Here is an 18,980-nt window from a genome sequence, read left to right on the forward strand (position 1 = left end):
GTTGGGCCACTCCGAAATCTTAGCGACCTGGAAATTGCGTGCATGGTTGCATGAGCATGCTGAAATGTAGCTCAAGACGCGCTGACGATTATAGGGTCGTTACATCACACGAAGGAAGTGCTACTTTAATGCATAATGGTAACGCACGTTTATATTGACATTTTTGTGGAGTAACATGTTTTGATATAACAAAACAATCAATATTTGAATGAATACTATTGACAAAAATTGGCAGATCCCACGTACAGTGGAAATCGACGATATGCGCAGCACGAATAGGAAATGTTAATATGTCACTTTAAAATCAGCACAACGTTACGAGGTGGAGGTAATGAGGCGTACATGACTTCCGTGTCGTGATTATCATGTTTGGATGTGTCGTATACATTCGTCATCTAATCACGTCACGTGATACCAAAGTTAGTATATGTGGAGATAGCGAAACGGCCGCGAGCACGCAATGAGCGTGGCATGTTGTCATGTTCTTACATCACACGCGTGTCAGTATTATTTTGTTTGCACCAGTCATATATATCGTCATGCATTGACGTCACGTAACACCAAATTTGGTATATCTGGAGCTAGGAAAACGGCCGCGAGCGCATCATGAAGAGCCCAATATAAGTGTTGCCGCGCACGCACGCTGGGCATAGCGACGCTACGTTAGTGAAACGCGAGCATTCTATACAGTCTGACGCCAGGTGCAACCAGCGTCTATTGGCGCGGTCTGACGGCAACCGGCGCGAAACGCGACATGCTGCATTTGGCGCCGATGCGCTACCCAGACTAAGGTCCCTAGATGAAACAAGGTAGCGTCACTCATTGTTCTCGAGCCGTCCTCCTCACTCTCTCGATTACTCCTCTTTTTCTCTGCCATCCGCGTCTATAATTGGTGCATTACTTGCCCGTGATCTTGCAAATGGCTGGTGGTGTTATTTATTATTATGCAAAAGGCTCAAAACGAGTACGCATGCGCATATGGCTCCCGCCGGATTCTCGCCGTGACCAAAGACAAAATCGTAGCCAGAACATAAACTGAAGAGGAGGAGCGTTTCGGTGTGCGCTAAGTCGACCAAGATTGTTTCACCATGCTCGTTCAATGCAAAATCTGCGTTTTTCAGCAATGCTGCGTTGCCGTAAACAACACAAAATGGTTTCGCTCTCTTCAACTCACCTCGTGCTTTCCGAGATGAAGCGCACCATGAAGTGCAACTACGAACCATTTCACGCGAATGCTTTCGTGCAACTCCGTCAACGTATGTCGACGCGGATCTGCGAAGCAAGTTCACTTGTCGGTTTTTATTGAAACGCCAGGCGTGCGTCTAATGCGTGTCTAGTGCATGCCAGTTGGTACAAATACATGTGGGGATGCACGTATACAGAGCAGCTGTAGGTTGTAATCAACGCACATTCAGAATTATTTCACTCTTGACCAGTTCCCGTTTGAGCCAAAACGCGCTGCTTCGAGACACCTCACCAGTAGAACTCTCACTTTTCAGGAAGTTCCCAGCACCACATCAGAATTACTTGGCATCACGATTGTCCAAATGGGCACATTTTAAAAAAAACGTCATCGCAGTGCTGCTGGACAAGTGTTCGTACCAGTCTGGTCGTAGTTTTTTTTCTTGCGTGTGCACAAGCCGGTTGTAATCAATCGTCACAACGTCACGCCCTGTGGCCACTTACAGGATCCAGAAAGAAGCACGTTCACTGTGTCACAGCACGAACAAAACACAATCGGAGAAGTGAACTAGTTAGAACTGGACGAAATACCGCGGCCGTGGAACTAAAATGTACTACGCGAGACGCCATGGCTAGTGGTGTAAAGTATAGAGCTGCACAACGTTGCCGGTTGAGTAACGCACATCCCGCTTGCTCTTGTGTTGTGCCGTTTATGTTCATAAAGGTAACTGTTTATTCTACGTCTTATACCCGTGACACACGGACAAAAGTAAAGTACTTTGAAGTAAACCCCTTTTGTCGCCTAAGGGGACCATTTGCAGAAAGGAGTGGCGCTGATGACACACGGCACCGGACTACTGCTTTAGGCGGTTGCTCAGAAGAACGCTGCAGAAAAAATGGCGCTGTTTGTCGAAGCAGCAAGATTGGGAATATTAAAAAGAGTCTGCGCATGCACATCACATTCAGTGACGCAGGAGCAAAATATTGTTTTTTTTTATGTCTGGTGGCTTATAATGCGCATACCTGTAACTTTCTTTCGCTTTTTTGCGTTTTTAGCAGCAACTTAAGGTCGTCTGGCAACTACGAACAGTTGGTGTTTTGCTGTTTTTGTTTTTTGTCGTGCTTTTTACATGGCTGCGTCCAGCTGGGTCAGTGCTGGCGTGCCGCGTTTCATCGTGGTCCTGCGATGTCTCAGCGCAGAGACAGAGATAAAGCAACAGTTGAGGTGGGCCTGACTCTTGTCGCCCTCGGCTCCATCGTAGATGAGCTAAACGCTGCTACGTCGATACTACGTCGCCGACACAGCAACTGCCAACCCTAACATGATCGCGCTAGTGACGTCATGCAGGCGTTTGAGAGTATGGACAGACTATAGGCCTTCACTTTTCAACAAATCGCACTGCTGCTGGAAATGAAAACATTTTCTCAGCGCGAAAAAATACTGACAGGGCACCGCAGTGTTGCTACACGTTTTCTTCTATTGATAAATTATGCACACTGTATGCGAGAGTACTCCCTTCCTGCCAGAAAAGTAGATGCAGGATCTGCTTTTGCGAAAAGGATCTTTGCCGGAAAGGACTTACTCTTTTGTCGTGTGTCACTGCGCCCGAACGCCTTTCCGAAAGATGTCCCCTTGTCTAAAAGACTTTAGGGTGCCCGTGTGTCAGGGGCATTATTTCGTTCCATTTTGTTTCATTTACATCTATTCACCGTAGCAACAGAACCCAAACATTCGCTTTTGGATGAAAGTTTTAAGGCCAAACTCCATAAGCGTGAAAATGCACGCGACAGCGACGAGCGACGCTATGAGCGACGAAACAGGGCGGTCGCGCGACGTGTCGCGTACTCATTTTCGCGCGATCGCTCGGTTCTCCAGATTTGGAAACCGTCGCTCATCGCCCGGAAGTGCTGGGCTCAAGCAGCCAATAGAAAAAAACCGGAAAAGGATATACATCAGTGACGTACTGCCGGTTGTTTTCACGGCCAACGGCGATGAGCGCAACGCGTACAATGAGCGCCTCATTGATGTAATCGAACGTGGGCGCAACAAAAAATAACGCAATGTTTATTACGCATGCGCATATAAAAAAGTGCTGCAAGGCAATAATAAACACTTTCCGTTTCATTACACAACAATATATCTTATTTTTAAATTGGAAACCGCTCGCTACGCGGTTTTCTTGGTGCGAGTTGACGGCCTCATGCCAGCAACAGTGGAATTCGCTCGCCGAAGCCGTCGCGTGAATGAGGTTTGCCTGCGCCAGCGACTGATCGCGCGACGCCGATCTACGTCGCGTCGCTCGTCGCTGTCGCGTGCATTTTCGCGCTTATGGAGTTTGGGCCTTAAACCTTCTAGGGGGCGCTTCAGGAACCTAGGCGAAAAGGAAAGGGGAAGGTGTCGCTACCTTGGAAACTTGTTTCATCTAGGGACCTTAACCCAGACAATAGTACGTCTCCCTCTTTTCGTGACAGAGTGACGCCGGATGCGCTGAAACGCGCACGCGTCAAAGCAACGCAGAGCGGAGCACGCCTGCGAGTTTATGGCAGGACCGGTGCCTGGCGAGGCACCGTCGGCGTGACGCGAAGAAACGAATGCCATTAAGCACGCGCACCGCGTCAAGTTGCCATGTACTGGCGCCTTGACTGTAGCATGTTGTCAAGTTCTCACATGACACACATGTAATGATTATCATGTTTGCATCAGTCACACACCTTCGTCATCCATTCACGTACTGTTATACCATATTGTCACAGGTAATGGGTATGAGCCATCAACTGTAGGTGGAATCCTTTAGAAGTGAAGAAAGAAGAGGGCTTTTGCGTCCTGGTCTGAGGGCAAGCAAGACGTCGTTTCGTCGCTCTCTGTGATTACGTTCGTGGCACTGGTGGAGGTGCTGGATAAATGCGCCTCGGCTGCAGATTTTCAGCCGACACACCGAGCTACTTGGAGACAGCTACAGCTCCCACGGCAAGAACCAGTCGCCGCCTGCGAGGACTATCTCCCGAGTACGGTCCCCTCTCTCAAGACGAGATGGCAACTTCAACTAACAACCAGGCAAGTCAAACCAACGACGCCTATTCTTTTCTCCCGCATGTTTTTCATGCGCCACAAACACCTCGCTCATTCCATGGAGACATTTATGAAGATGTTGACGACTGGCTTGACTACTTCAATCGAGTTGCCAACATCAACGAATGGGATGAAGCTCGCCAGCTGCGGAGAGTTTACTTTGCGTTAGAAGACTCAGCCAAAACGTGGTACGAGAATCACGAGGGTTCTTTTGCAACGTGGCATGAGTTCAGCCGACAGTTTCGTGATGCGTACCGCAGCACTGAAAGGAAAAAGAGAGCGGAGCAGGCAATCTCATCTCGGAACCAACGACCCAACGAGAGAGTTTCCATGTTTGTCGAGGATATGCTTCGACTCTTCAAGCGTGCCGACCCTGCAATGTCCGAGGAAAAGAAGGTGCGGCATTTAATGCGTGGGGTAAAAGAGCAGCTCTTCGCCGGACTCGTGCGCAATCCACCGACGACTGTGGCAGAGTTCATAAATGAGGCAACCACAATGGAACGTACTCTCCAGTATAGGTCGTCACAGTATGAACGCCACGACGTGACCCCTGCTGCATGCTTTATCGGGGCCGGCAGCGAGAGGCATGCCCTCGCTGAGTTCATAAGAAGCGTCGTGCGGGACGAGTTGCGCCAACTCCAAGCATTGGGACCCCAACCACCCGTAAGTGATCTCACAGACTTAATCCGAAATGAGATCCGACAGGTGGTCACCCCACTCGCACCAACAAGGCCTGAGGACCCTGTGCTGACTTATGCGGCGGCTCTGCGATCTCCTGCACCACATGGCCCTGATCCCACCATGGGGAGAATGGATCAGGCTAGCCATCGATTCCAGGGCACCTCTTCGACTCCGCCACCCGCCTCAAAGTTTCCGAGTGCGCCAACTTATCGTCCGTCTGGATCGCGGCAGAACACCACAAAGGCCAGCGTGTGGCGTACGTCCGATAACCGTCCACTCTGCTACCACTGTGGCGAAGCGGGTCACGTATACCGTAACTGCCAGTACCGCCAACTTGGTCTCCGTGGCTTTCACCCTGATGCTCGGTGCCCGCGTTACGGTGAGCGTCCTCGCGACATCGAAGCGTACCTTACAGGCCAGCAAGCTCCTCGCCTTGGTCAACGCCCCCAATCACGATCACCATCACCTCACCGCCCCACGTCACCTAGCATTCCCTCGTCATCTTATGCTCCTTTCAGAGGCCGGTCACCGAGTCCCCACAGGGGAAACTAGAAACCGCGGCTCCTGGGGGTGAAGCCGCGTCCCAATGAACTGTCAAAGAGCCTCCTTCGACGCAAAGACCCGACGACGACCGTTCTGACTTTCCAGTCGTTTCCGAAAGTCATAAGGCTGTTTCCGCCGACATCACCGTACACGTCGATAATCACGTCGTCACTGCCCTCGTCGACACCGGCGCCGTTTATTCGGTTATGAGCAGCGCCCTAGCATCCCAACTGAGGAAGGTAACTACCCCTTGGCAAGGACCGCCGTTGCGCACGGCAGGGGGCCACCTCGTCACGCCGACTGGACTGTGCACAGCCCGTGTTCGAGTCCGTGCTTCGACGTTCATAGGGTCTTTCCTCGTGTTACCTGTGTGCTCCCGTCCACTCATTCTGGGGCTGGACTTTCTTCGCGAACATGGCGCAATTATTGACCTACGAGACTTGCAGGTGTCGTTCGCGGACCCGTTTCATCCTGAACCGGAAAACGCTCGCTCATCGAAGGCTGCCCTACGTGTATCCTCCGAATCTGTTACTCTGCCTCCCCGCAGCAGCCTTTTTATCAACGTTGAATGTGACCAAGACGTTCCCGATGCTGTAATTGCAGAAGGAAATTTGTCTCTACTTTTTGCGCAACAAATCTGCGTTGCCCGAGGTATTATTCAGCCCAGTAGAAAGCAGGCTTGCCTATTGGTCACGAATTTCAGCGAGGAGTATCGCCATCTTACCAAACACACTGCGATCGCATACCTTGAGGATATTGCCGACGTCCCTGGTCCCTCAACATTATCTGCTCTTTCGTCGTGCGACGATTCCGTCATGACATTTGCAAGCACTCTCGACATAAACCAGGGTCTACCGTCTGCACAACGGGAACGTCTTTTGGAGCTACTCGGTTCATTTCGGGACTGCTTCGCTACGACTTCGAAAGTTAACCAAACACCGCTTGCCAAGCATCGTATCATCACCGAGCCTACCGAGAGACCCATTCGACGGCATGCCTACAGAGTATCGCAAAAAGAACAAGACGTTATACGCCAACAGGTCCAGCAGATGCTCAAGGACGATGTCATCCAGCCATCGACCAGTCCCTGGGCGTCCCCTGTTGTGTTAGTAAAGAAAAATATGGTACTCTGCGATTTTGCGTCGACTACCGAAAGTTGCATAAGATCACGAAGAAAGACGTGTATCCTTTACCACGAATAGACGACTCGCTGGACCGCATTCGCAATGCTCGTTACTTTTCTTCCATGGATCTACGCAGCGGCTATTGGCAAATATCTGTTGATGAGCGCGACCGCGAAAAGACTGCCTTAATTACTCCTGACGGACTCTACGAGTTCAAGGTCCTTCCGTTCGGCTTATGCTCGGCACCAGCTACTTTTCAAAGAATGATGGACACGGTTCTTTCTGGGCTAAAATGGCAATCGTGTCTTGTCTACCTTGACGATGTGGTCGTCTTCTCGGACACGTTTGAGCAGCACGTTTAGCGCTTACAGACAGTTCTTCAGACGATTCGAACAGCTGGACTTTCTCTCAAACCTGAGAAAAGCCACTTTGCATTCGAGGAACTGAAATTTCTCGGTCACGTCGTCAGCCACGCCGGTATACATCCAGGCCCTGAAAAAACGAAAGCTGTTGCCGCATTTCCTGTCCCAACAAACAAGCGTGACCTCCGCCGATTTCTGGGACTCTGCGCATATTACAGACGCTTCGTCAAAGGCTTTTCTAAAATCGCAGAACCGCTAAATGAACTTACGAAAGACGGCATACCGTTTGTTTGGGGTCATGATCAGCATCACGCCTTTGACACGCTACGAAACCATCTCCAAGCCCCACCTGTACTCGGTCACTTTGACGATAACGCTGCCACAGAGCTACACACGGATGCCAGCAACGTCGGACTTGGAGCTGTACTGGTTCAATGGCAAAATGGCGTAGAGCGCGTGATTGCCTATGCAAGTCGAACACTATCATCTGCAGAGAAAAACTACTCTGCAACAGAAAATGAATGCTTAGCCGTTGTTTGGGCTATAACAAAGTTTCGCCCTTATTTATATGGTCGACCATTCAGGGTAGTTAGCGACCACCATTATTTATGCTGGCTCGCCAACCTCAAAGACCCTTCCGGTCGTCTAGCACGCTGGAGCCTTCGGCTGCAAGAATTTGACGTTACAGTCATTCACAAGTCAGGACTCAAACACACTGATGCTGACTGTCTCTCACGTGCACCAATTGGAAGTACGAACGCGGACGTTGAAGAGGACGATACATTCCTTTCCTCTGTGTCAGCAACCGACTTGGCTCAACAACAACGCGACGACATGGAGCTAAGGCCGCTGATTGACTACCTCGAAGGCCGGAAACGCAGCCTTCCTCGAAACTTCGCACGTTCGCTGGCCTCGTTCTGCATCAGGGATGGAGTCCTCTATAAGAAAAATTTCGACCCGACCCAGGCTACTTACCTACTGGTTGCGCCGACCTCGCTTCGTGAGGATATTTTACATGCTTGTCACGATGAACCATCATCCGGACACCTTGGCTACACGCGCACATTGGAAAAAACTCGCCGCTCATACTACTGGCCCCGCCTCGCGAAGACAGTCAAGCAGTACGTACGCACATGCCGTGACTGTCAACGCCGTAAGACTCCACCTGTCCGACCAGCAGGACTACTACAGCCTATCGCCACGCCGAAGACACCATTTTATCAAATTGGCATTGACTTGCTCGGCTCATTTCCCACCTCTTCGTCTGGAAACCGGTGGATTGTGGTTGCCACCGATTATTTAACGCGTTACAGTGAAACAAAGGCCCTGCCCAAAGCTACCGCAGCCGAAATTGCACAGTTTTTTGTCACCAGCATCGTACTTCGTCACGGAGCGCCAGCTGTAATAATTACTGATCGTGGTACAGCTTTCACAGCAGAGATTCTTCAAGAAGTGCTGAGGCTAAGTGGTACAGAACATCGGAAAACCACGGCTTATCACCCCCAAACAAATGGACTCACTGAACGGTTGAACAAGACCATTGCAGATATGCTATCTATGTATGTGGCCGTTGATCACAAGAACTGGGATGATATACTCCCTTACGTAACTTTTGCTTACAATACAGCAGTCCAAGAGAGTACAGGTTTCACCCCATTTCGCTTAGTTCATGGTCGAGAGGTCACTACAATGCTCGACGCAATGCTCCTTCCCAACAACTTGAGCATGTTCAACACGGACGCTGCATTGTTCGCTCAACGCGCTGAGGAGGCCCGTCAACTCGCCCGATGCCGTATTCAGGCGCGCCAAACTGCCGACGCACACCGCTACAACCTTACACACCGAGAGGTTACCTTCAAACCAGGCGATGAAGTTTGGGTGTGGACTCCCATCCGACAGCGTGGTCACTCTGAGAAGTTGCTTCGGCGCTACTTCGGTCCTTACAAAATTTTGCGCCGACTCAGTGACGTTACGTATGAAGTTCTCCCTGAGGGCGCCTCAAGACGTTCCCGTCCGTTTCCACAAAGTGATGTGGTGCACGTGTCAAGACTCAAACCATATTTCTCGCGCCATACATCGAACGTGGACTAACTTACCATGCAATGACCATTTTTTTGTCACTTTGGTTTTTTTATTGTCTTGTGTACTTACTCCTTTCTTTATTGAGTACTTCTATGACACCCGCCCATTTTTTTTCCCTTACGACGCAGTTGTTGGCTTCCATGGCAGCATCTTTTCTTTCTATTTTTTTCTCAACGCTCAGTACCAGCATCGAGCCGATGCTTTTCGAAGAGAGGGAGTAATGTCACAGGTAATGGGTATGAGCCATCAACTGTAGGTGGAATCCTTTAGAAGTGAAGAAAGAAGAGGGCTTTTGCGTCCTGGTCTGAGGGCAAGCAAGACGTCGTTTCGTCGCTGTCTGTGATTACGTTCGTGGCCATATGGAGTACATGTGACGCCAGCGAATCAGCCGCGAGTGCATCATGAGCGTGGCATGCAGTCACGTTGTTACATGACACGCATGCCATGATTTTCATGTTAGGGTCTGTCTCTTGTGTTCACCAGACTGTCATGTCATACCATACCAGCTTTTGCAATATGCCTGGTGAACGAAACTACCACTACTGCAGGATCATGACATGTTATTAATGACATTAATGACGTACATGTCATGATTTTATTGTTCTGACTACTCAAATATGATCGTCATTGTCATGTTATGCCATACCAAGTTTCGTATTGATATCAATATCAAAACGGCCAGGAGAACTAAATGTCGTAGATAGATAGATAGATAGATAGATAGATAGATAGATAGATAGATAGATAGATAGATAGATAGATAGATAGATAGATAGATAGATAGATAGATAGATAGATAGATAGATAGATAGATAGATAGATAGATAGATAGATAGATAGATAGATAGATAGATAGATAGATAGATAGATAGATAGATAGATAGATAGATAGATAGATAGATGCTCAAAAAGTCCGAAGTTCGCCAAGAAACTCTTCGCATTTAAAGTTGTTGTTCACGTACGGCAGTCCATGGCCACGTGGTCCGGAGACATCAGATCGTTCATGATTTGCCGCAAGAAGCACTACAGGTCGTTTTTCGTGGCTTTCAAAGAAGAGATAAACATACAAAGCACCCACTCATGAAAAAGAAAAAAACAGGGTTCATTTGAGTCAATGCGGCGGAAAATCTTCACATCCGTGAGGTCACCTCATTCGAGGTTCTGGGATGTTGTCAGTCCCTTTAAATCCAACGTGCTCCGGTGAATATGAATTTACATCTCCTGCTCGCACTCTCCGCCCAGAAAATGTGGTGGGACATGACGGTGATCATATTCCCCATCACTTACGACTGATGTTTCCTCGGAGCTCAAGCTTTGATATAGGAGTTGCTTGTCTTGTCACAGAGGTAAGCTATGGCGCGAAGTGAAAAGGAAACTGACAAAAAGTGAAGTACGAACTGGAACTAGATTGAAATAGGAGACCGGGAGGAAAAACCAAAACTGAGCGCAGGAAGTCAATTTATCACTAGAAAGTAATTTTTTAGGCAGCAGCAGCAAAAGTCACCTGAACTAGCTGCGGTTCACGATGAAAGATTATTCCACATTATATTACAGCGCCGAATTCCGTCATTTTACTTGCTGCTTAACTCTTTGACGACATCGCTTTGTATCGGTTTGTTCTGATACGACCAAACGAAAGATCGCGAAACAAATCCGTACATTTTCTGGTTTTCAACACTCATCACCAGTCTGTGTCGTTTTGTTGTCTATTCCCTCGGTGTGTTCCAGGCCACCCTGATTATTTTATTTATGATTTTATAACTTGGAAACAAGAATAAGGTAAGCTCTGAGTCCATTTTACTATCGCCACGACAGGTCCGCGCCAGGTGTTTCTAAGCGACTGTGGCGCACAATCTGTGCCATCAAAAGATGTGCAGTTGCTGAGTGAAAGTAATAAAACAGATGTGACTTGACATCAAACAGATTTCACATTGCAACGTTTGCATCGTTATCGCGAAATATAGTGTGCTGGATGTGAACCTTCTGAAGTTGCTTTTTTTAGGGCACGCAAACTGACCTTACTGCACCAATTCAAATGGTCTCAAAAATTGCCGCTTCCTCTTTCGATCATAAGACGTTGCCATTCAGAAGTTCTAGGTGTAGCTAGCTGAATTTCAATCTGAAATTACCGTTCCTGCGGAAGTTCAAGCGCACCTATAAACCCATCTAATATTAAAATGACCCTCACGCGGTACACGCCAGTTCCTGCTAGACACCTTGATAAAGACTTATTTTACTCGAGGTAACTACAAATCAGTGAGCAATAATCGCCAACATTGTATACAACGTCATATCGGAGTACGAAAGTGGGGCGGCAGCATCACACAAAAAGACCGCCTTCAAAATACACTCAGTGCTGATTTGGCGATCGAAGCCCGAGGGGACCCAACAAGTGGAAAGCTCTGAGGGTGCAGCGTAATTAGCCTTTAGGCTTTCTGGTGATTATCAAAAATAAATCACTACGTGCGCACTCTTTCTTTTCGTTTTTTTCTGCGCCTTGGTCGAGGTGATTGTATCATGCAGCAGATTTACAGCACTCAAAATATTTCGGAGAACGCCACTGTAAGAAACTCCAGAATGATTTTATCCGCCCAGTGGTCATAGACATTCACGCATATTTAATACGTCGGTGTTCTTTCACTTTGGCGCCATCGACTGCGAAATGGCGAGGCAACATGACGCCCTTCATACTTAGCAACCACTAGAGCTTCATGGCAAACACATACCTCCCAGTTTTCACTAGTGACTCCCTACTGGTATTCTTCCCAGCTTTAACTGGATACTAACATCGTAAATCATGCAGTGGGGGACTAGAGCTGGTTACACCAGTACATTCTACGGAACATTGCATAGACAACGACGGCGGAAGACCGGTTGGAGGTTATCTGAGACAGCTATCGCAGTAATGATGTTTTTTTATGATCTCGCTGTTGAAATCTTCGTCCCACTTCCTTACTATTACTTCGTTACTGTTATGCGCGTGCTTGAATCTGTCGTGGCATCTCGTGTACTTACGCGCACGTCTAATGGTAGCCGACCTCCGAAAAAGTTGACGTGCAGGCTGACTGGCACGCTGTCTCGGTCCCCTGGAGCCACGTCCGTATACAGCAGCGCCACCGTGAGCACAGGCGTGCCGTTTTGGAGGCGCATGGCTGCCACGAGCTCCTTCTCGGTCGCGAAGCCAGTCAAGTGGACCACCCGCAGATCCGCCATGGCATCATGCGTCAATCTCGCAAGGTACCTGTTCTCTACGGGCGCAAAGTACACCTGAAGGCCCGTGAGCAAAGTGTAAATGAGTACGGAACATGCAAGCAATTATGATTTAAGTGAACAATATTGGGTATTTATGCCTCAACAATTAATGACGTGCCTTTCTATATACATAGCAAAGTGCAGGGCCTGTACGGGCCGCACCACACAGTCAAGTCAACCAGGACAGGACGATGCTTGATTGTCTAAAAATTTTTGTAAACGCTCGTTCTTACTTTCGCGTTAAATATAGCGTCATTCTCAATTATTTAATTATCAGTGATTTCAAGTTAATGTATTAGCTTCAACTCACATCACCTCCAATGGCACCTTAACGGACAGCAACGTCATGGTTGTAAGCAGGGTTGTGTGGTGCAACGCCAAGGAGCAAGAATGCTTACGTCGTTCCCGAAGGTGACGTGTAGCCAATGAATGTCTTGCTGGTGTTGTGTTAGTTTTGACAGCTGAGTTTCTGTGGTGGGCTGTAAAGTGGTTCTAATGCTGACCAAAGGGCTAAAATAACGTCTGCGTGCAACTTCACCAACAGGCAATGATGGAGCCAACATATTTATATCTCCACAATATGGCGCAGAGTCTTATGTTTAGGTATTGCAGAGTTGTCAGGGAGCATAATGAGAAAAAAAGAGGCAGAGAAAGTAATGCACTCTCATATTTTGTGGATATCGTCTCATCATGGGCGAGACCATTCCACATTACCATGCCGCTGTGGAAAAGGCAAGGTCTGCTTGAAAGATAAAAAAAATAGAGGTTCGAACACCGTCCTCATCACAAAAAAACGGCGGTTTCTGCTCGTTCCCCACACTTCGATATCCTCTGTCGTTGGGTCGGTTTTTGATCATGACAGTATCAATTACTAGGAAGCTCGGGCAATTTCCGCAGTGGCCATGATGTTCTGCCTGGAGGCTTTTAAAAACGGGGTTTAACAAAGTGCAAGCATCTTTCCAAGCATAGTAAAACTTGTTTTAGTGTCATCACCAAGTTCATCATCGTCCAATTGTGCGGAAAATTATACCATAAGGCGGCCATTACGTGTTTCTTAAACGTATCAGAAAAAGTTAACAGTCTTGGTTTCTTCCAGCATTTCATATGCGAGTTGCTGTCTTATCAACTCGGATGGGCACTATATGGTAATTAGGACGAGTTGGTTGTTAATTTTGTTTGATAAAACAGTGCGTTATGAAACGAAGGACATCTCAGGAGCTGGGTTTATATGCTTCAAGTCATGTGAGTGCCTCTCCTGTATATTCATTTTCTCGTTGTTTGTTTCATAACGTGCTGTCTTATCAAAGCTCGATTACGTGATCTTGGTACATAATCACACTATTAAATGAAAGTAAGACTCAGAGAAAAAAAATTCTGTATCATGTCGTCGCTCGGACTAACTAGGCCTCTTCCGAATACTGCGCAATAGTGGATACCGATACTTCATTGGTTCTGATGTAAACCTGGTGACCTGATCTCTCCTTTTCGAATTTTCTTTGTAACCTCCATCTGTTGCATTGTGCCGTGTTTCGAGTTTACTATATCACTGCTACAGAGCAGTCAGTGTGGTGACTACAGTGTGGTGACTTGAGCCTTCAACAACAAATTTTTCTAGTATATACTGTCGGAAGAAGTCATGGTGATTTTTTTAGGGGCGAAGCTCCTTATGGCGTGGCTTGGGCGTCCCTCGTATGTAACCACCAGTGGCACATACCCGAAATAGGTATAACACTTGACCTCCTAGGTGGTGCCAGTGAGAGATTTCTTCTGTGCATTGTTTAACAATAAAAAATAGTGTTCAATGTACATGCCAATGGCTGCTAATATGAAATGAGGGACAAGAGCATTCGGCTTTTAGTCAACGCGCACGCTGCGATCCCCATTAGCAGCCATTGGCATGTACATTGAGCACTATCGGACAACAAAGGGATGCCACATTATACTCGCTGGGTGTAACCTCCTTAGCTTTAGAAAGGTTTAGCGAGCGTTGAGCCGCAGTGCCATGAATACAATGAACTTGTATATACCATGAATGAACTCAAGGTGGTTAAAAATGAGAAGTAGATACGAAGCGCAAGCCGTAAGAAAGTAAAAGCCGAATTCTCCTGTCTCTCATTTCTCATTAGCAGCCATTGGCATGTAAATTGAGCCCTATCTGACAGAGAAAGGTTGCTACGTTATACTCGCTGGGCGTAACCTCCTTGGTTTTCGAAAGGTTTAGCGAGCGTTTGGTCGCAGTGCCATGAATACAGTGAACTAGAATATACCATGAACTCGAGGTGGTTAAAGGTGGGAAGTCGACCCAAAGCGCAGGCCGTAAGAAATTGTGCGTGTGCCACCTCTCGTTTAGTCCTTGGAATGTCCGCTGGATGGCGGTGCTTCTATATGGGGAATATATGATAAAAAGATGCGAGATGGTGGGACTTGTAGTGTTGAATAGATGAACGAACGGACACACAAACAGATGCATGGATGGACGCATGAACGGACGCAGGGGCGGATGCATGAAAGAACGCAGGGACGGGCGCACAAACAGACGCATGGACGGTCACACAGACGGACGCATGGACGGACGAATGCTTCGCCCCACTCTCCATCATTCACTCCGTGGATATTCTGCCATTTTTTTAGCTAAGCAATGTTGCGATACACTGTACGCGTTGGCAGAGCTTCCCTTCTTTATATCAAAGAATATTGAAGTAACAGCGATGGGTGCTTTTATGGACGCTGTAGAGAGAGATAAAGATGCAAGGAAAGGCAGGGAGGTTATGGACGCTGTAACGTTCTGCAGTGCTGCCGGCTTCTGTGGTGGAGGTGCTTGGAGGGAGTAAGGCCCGAAGCAGTTCTACGTGAGAGTCAATTTAAGACACGATAGCACGTTCAGTACGGAGGGCTTAGGTACTCTTCACAATACTGTACTAGGAATGAACTATATCGGGAAAGGTGCTGCTATCTACGCCATGATATGTAATGGGTTGGTGCGATTCCTGCCCTTATCGATTCACACCGCAATATACAAAAAGGAGGAAACGCTTGTTTTGTGAGAACTGGCTAACCTCCCTGTCCTTCCTCTTTCAATCCTCCTCCTCCTCGTTTAACAAACCAAAATGGTGGTGTCCATGTATTTTACGTAAAAATAATCTGTAGCACCTCGTCAATCTTACACCTGCTCAACCACTGTGCTCGAATATATTCTATGAAATCGAGATACACCATAGAAGTGTACTGGAGACTAACGTATACGTTCCCACCTGGGTGATCTTTGCCATGTCGGGCTGCGTGTTCCAGTAGGTATAGGTGCTGATGGGCCAAAAGTAGGTATCGCCTCTGCGCACTAATGTTTCGACAACCACGGCGTCGTCCTGGATGCCCAGCAGCAGCACCACCATTAGCACAATCTCGAGCAGCGTGGTGGTGTAGTGGCGCTGCATGCGCTTTATGTAGATATTCTTCCACAGCACCATCAGAAGCTGGCGCCAGGGAGATGCGCCAGGATGGAGAGCCTCTGAGGTCGCACACTCGGGGCTACCCGCTTCAACGTCGCCAGCTGCATTGGCACCTGCAATAATAGCGGGCCACTACTGTGAGGGATACGTGACAATGAGTCCTAAATTAGCGCCCTTTGAAGCGCTTTATAAGACTGCTTTCGTCGTAATGGTGCTGAACAACGAACAACCTTTATTGGAAAGGCGTTGTGTTGCGTCGGAATATTCGCTTTTGGTTTTGTTCATGGCACACCCACAGGACATTACGTATTAGAGCTCGGTGTAGCGTGTATTATGTGGCTGCACCAAAAATACCAGCCGCCTTGCCTGAAAAAAAGATATTTGCCTCAATTTCTTCCAAGCTGTGCCTACCGATATCCTTCATGACCGCGCTGCTTCTGTGTTCGAACATCCAATGTCCTTTATGCGACAACAGCAGTGGCATTTCAATAGAGTAAACAATATTCCACTGAAGCTTTCGACATAAAAATAAAGCCTTCATTGTCGCACGCGGCAATTCGCCCAAACGCTTCATTCCCCACACAACACTGGCATTGAATGCAGTGCACATGTTGTTTTTCTTTAGCCATAGCGCACGCCTTTATGCCTGTAAATATCTAAGAAACATATTGTATAGCCTATTTCTGCAATGCTGGCTCTGTACTGTCACCTCATAATTATGAAACGCCTGGTGAGTAGGATATGAAAAGTCCGGAGTGGCACCGTCTCGGTGACCGAAGCACGCTAGCTGATCGCTTCTGTGACTAATGTAATAGGCCGGCTTTTTTTAGATTTGTAACACTTTTGCAGTTTTTCTCGACGACACATGACCTGTATTTTTTTTGTGTGTGTGCACCGGGTAGACAGTAGGTACTTATACCCCTGTCACACATAGCAACTTAAGTGCACTTTGAGCGAGTACACTTAGCTGCGAGTGTCATTTGCGCGCTGTCACACGAGCAAGTTTAGTGTCACTCGCTGCAAAGTACACTTGCCGGCAAGTGCGGTCCCTAACCTCACTTCACTGCGACGGCTGCTATGAAGTGTGTAGCCTCGGTATACAATTGGCTTATAGAGAAAGACGCTGTTGCTTAAAGCAGCGCTCATAATATATTTAAACCATTGTTTTTTGTTATGATGGATATTCGTGTGTATAAAAAAGTCATAAAATACAACAATAAGCTTGCTACTTTCTCCGTTGGGCTCTTTCCAGCCACACCCGTTAGGGGGATGCGGAAGCACATGCACAGCAATGGCTGCGTCCGTCGCGTTGTTTACTTCCAGATGCACTTGCACATGTGTAGGTGAGGTCTTCTCTAGTAATTTAAGATGGCATGTACCACGGGTGCTACTTCCACGAAGACAACGTGGTCTGAAGATGAGACACAGGTGCAAAAACAACAAATATACGTTGTGCTACTAATCAGTCAATCGCCACTGCCATCATTTCCTAAGTGCTCTTCGCTTTCTCATGTAGCAGTGAACCGCCAAAATGACACTTCGTGAGTGTAAGTACACTCGCACAAAGTACACTTAAGGTGCCACGTGTGACTGGGGTATTTGTCTGAGTTCTTGCGGAGGAACTCACTTTTTACCATGTGGTCGCTGACTGACCTACAAAAATTACCATCCGTTTCCGAATCACCGAGCCTTCAAAGGTTAATTGTCTTGAAAGTAAACTGGCCTTCATTTTGTCAATTTTGTGCCCCCATATCATAAATATCAAGCATGACTGCCAGTTTTAGTTTTCAAACATTTTCGGAAGTGCTTCATTGAAAAAGGTCTGTTTCACCGCGAAGGCGAAGCAATAAATGCGATAGTGACAAATCGGAATGTCACGCTAATCACGGCAAGCAACTCGGAACTAGCAGCGCGCTGCTCAAGCACAACGAGTGCGCGAAAAGAAAACACATGGGCTGACCGCCAACTGCAAACTGTCCCAGTTGAGTACTTAAAGCACACTCCCAAACACAAAAGAGAACGCACAGGTATACAAAAGACAGCTGAGAAATAAGCCCTGTTACAGTTTGTGCATCGTGTTTCAGCAGAAAGCTCTTTTGGCAGAAGCGGTCACTACTGCGAGAGAAGTAACCATTGTTTTGCTCCGTGACGTCAATGCAAACTTTCTAGAGAAAACAGAAACCGTGCAAACCACCCGAACACGAGGTAAGCGCGTGCGCAAGGGTGACCACACCCTGTAGGGCAATTAACAGGTGGTAGAGTTAGCGACATGCAACGATCGGAGTGACGATTTTTAAAGAACGTGTTTCGCGCCTTCTTATTGGTGATCAAAATAACACGATAAAACTCTTCCAAGATCTGCCTACCGCACTCAGTTAATGGTGTATATAGTTAATACGCTGTTGATATTCTGAAATACATATCCTCTGTGGCCGTGTCCTCTAAGGCCACGCGCTGTGAACCGAGGAATCGTAAGCAGATATCTTTGCCGCGAAAAATATGTTCCTTTGTTGCGCCCTACAGCAAAATCGTGTGGCATGACGTAGTACATTGAAAGAAAGAGCCATGACTACGCTTTGTGGATGCGTCTGGCCCACCACAATAGTGCCAGCTGCTATAGCGCACAACTCCCACCTATTAGCGCTGTAGCTCAAAACAAACTATAATGGCAGCCCGCTATGGTTTTGCAACGGCTGGAAGCTTACGCGTCAGGTGCATCATCCAAGACAGTTTACCTCTCGCATGTAATGTAAGCAATCATTACTCGATGTAATTGCGCTGCAATATCTGTCCGCACTATAAGAAGTCATGTAGGAATCATTAAGGGAATACTTAACTGGCACTGACTCACCTTGGGGCGCTTGCAGAGCAGGTTCCCCAGGCTCTTCGAAAGCAACATGCATCTTCTATATCAGGCCTAGTGTTAGTGTTCGTGAAAGAACGCTTGAAGCAGCGCGTGCTAGATCATGGACAGATTCTTCTTCCTCTATTGCGATGGCACGTTGTCTCGAGCATCGTCGCCTCTACTAAGCTTTTTTTCGAATGAAAGTTAAAGTAGGACAGACACCAAAATGGGACGGTAACCTGACATGAAACTGGCTGCAGCGTGTATTTTGGCTGCTCACACGAAGAGCTGCATGTTTATTATGAACACTGTACCGAATACTAGCCTTCCCATGCTGTCGGTCGAATTACACGTGTAAGCATTATTATAAGAAGAAAAGAAAATAAAGCACTT

The 18,980-nt window shown here is 47.5% G+C and overlaps 1 pseudogene; it reads right to left on the reverse strand.

Moving 5' to 3' along the window:
- The window catches only part of LOC142765859 (phospholipid-transporting ATPase ABCA3-like), a 91,633-nt pseudogene extending 72,988 nt beyond the window's left edge, over positions 1-18,645 (reverse strand).
- Positions 18,646-18,980: the final 335 nt, after the last annotated feature.

This window comes from Rhipicephalus microplus, chromosome 1 (assembly GCF_043290135.1).
Source record: "Rhipicephalus microplus isolate Deutch F79 chromosome 1, USDA_Rmic, whole genome shotgun sequence".
Classification (NCBI taxonomy): domain Eukaryota; kingdom Metazoa; phylum Arthropoda; class Arachnida; order Ixodida; family Ixodidae; genus Rhipicephalus; species Rhipicephalus microplus.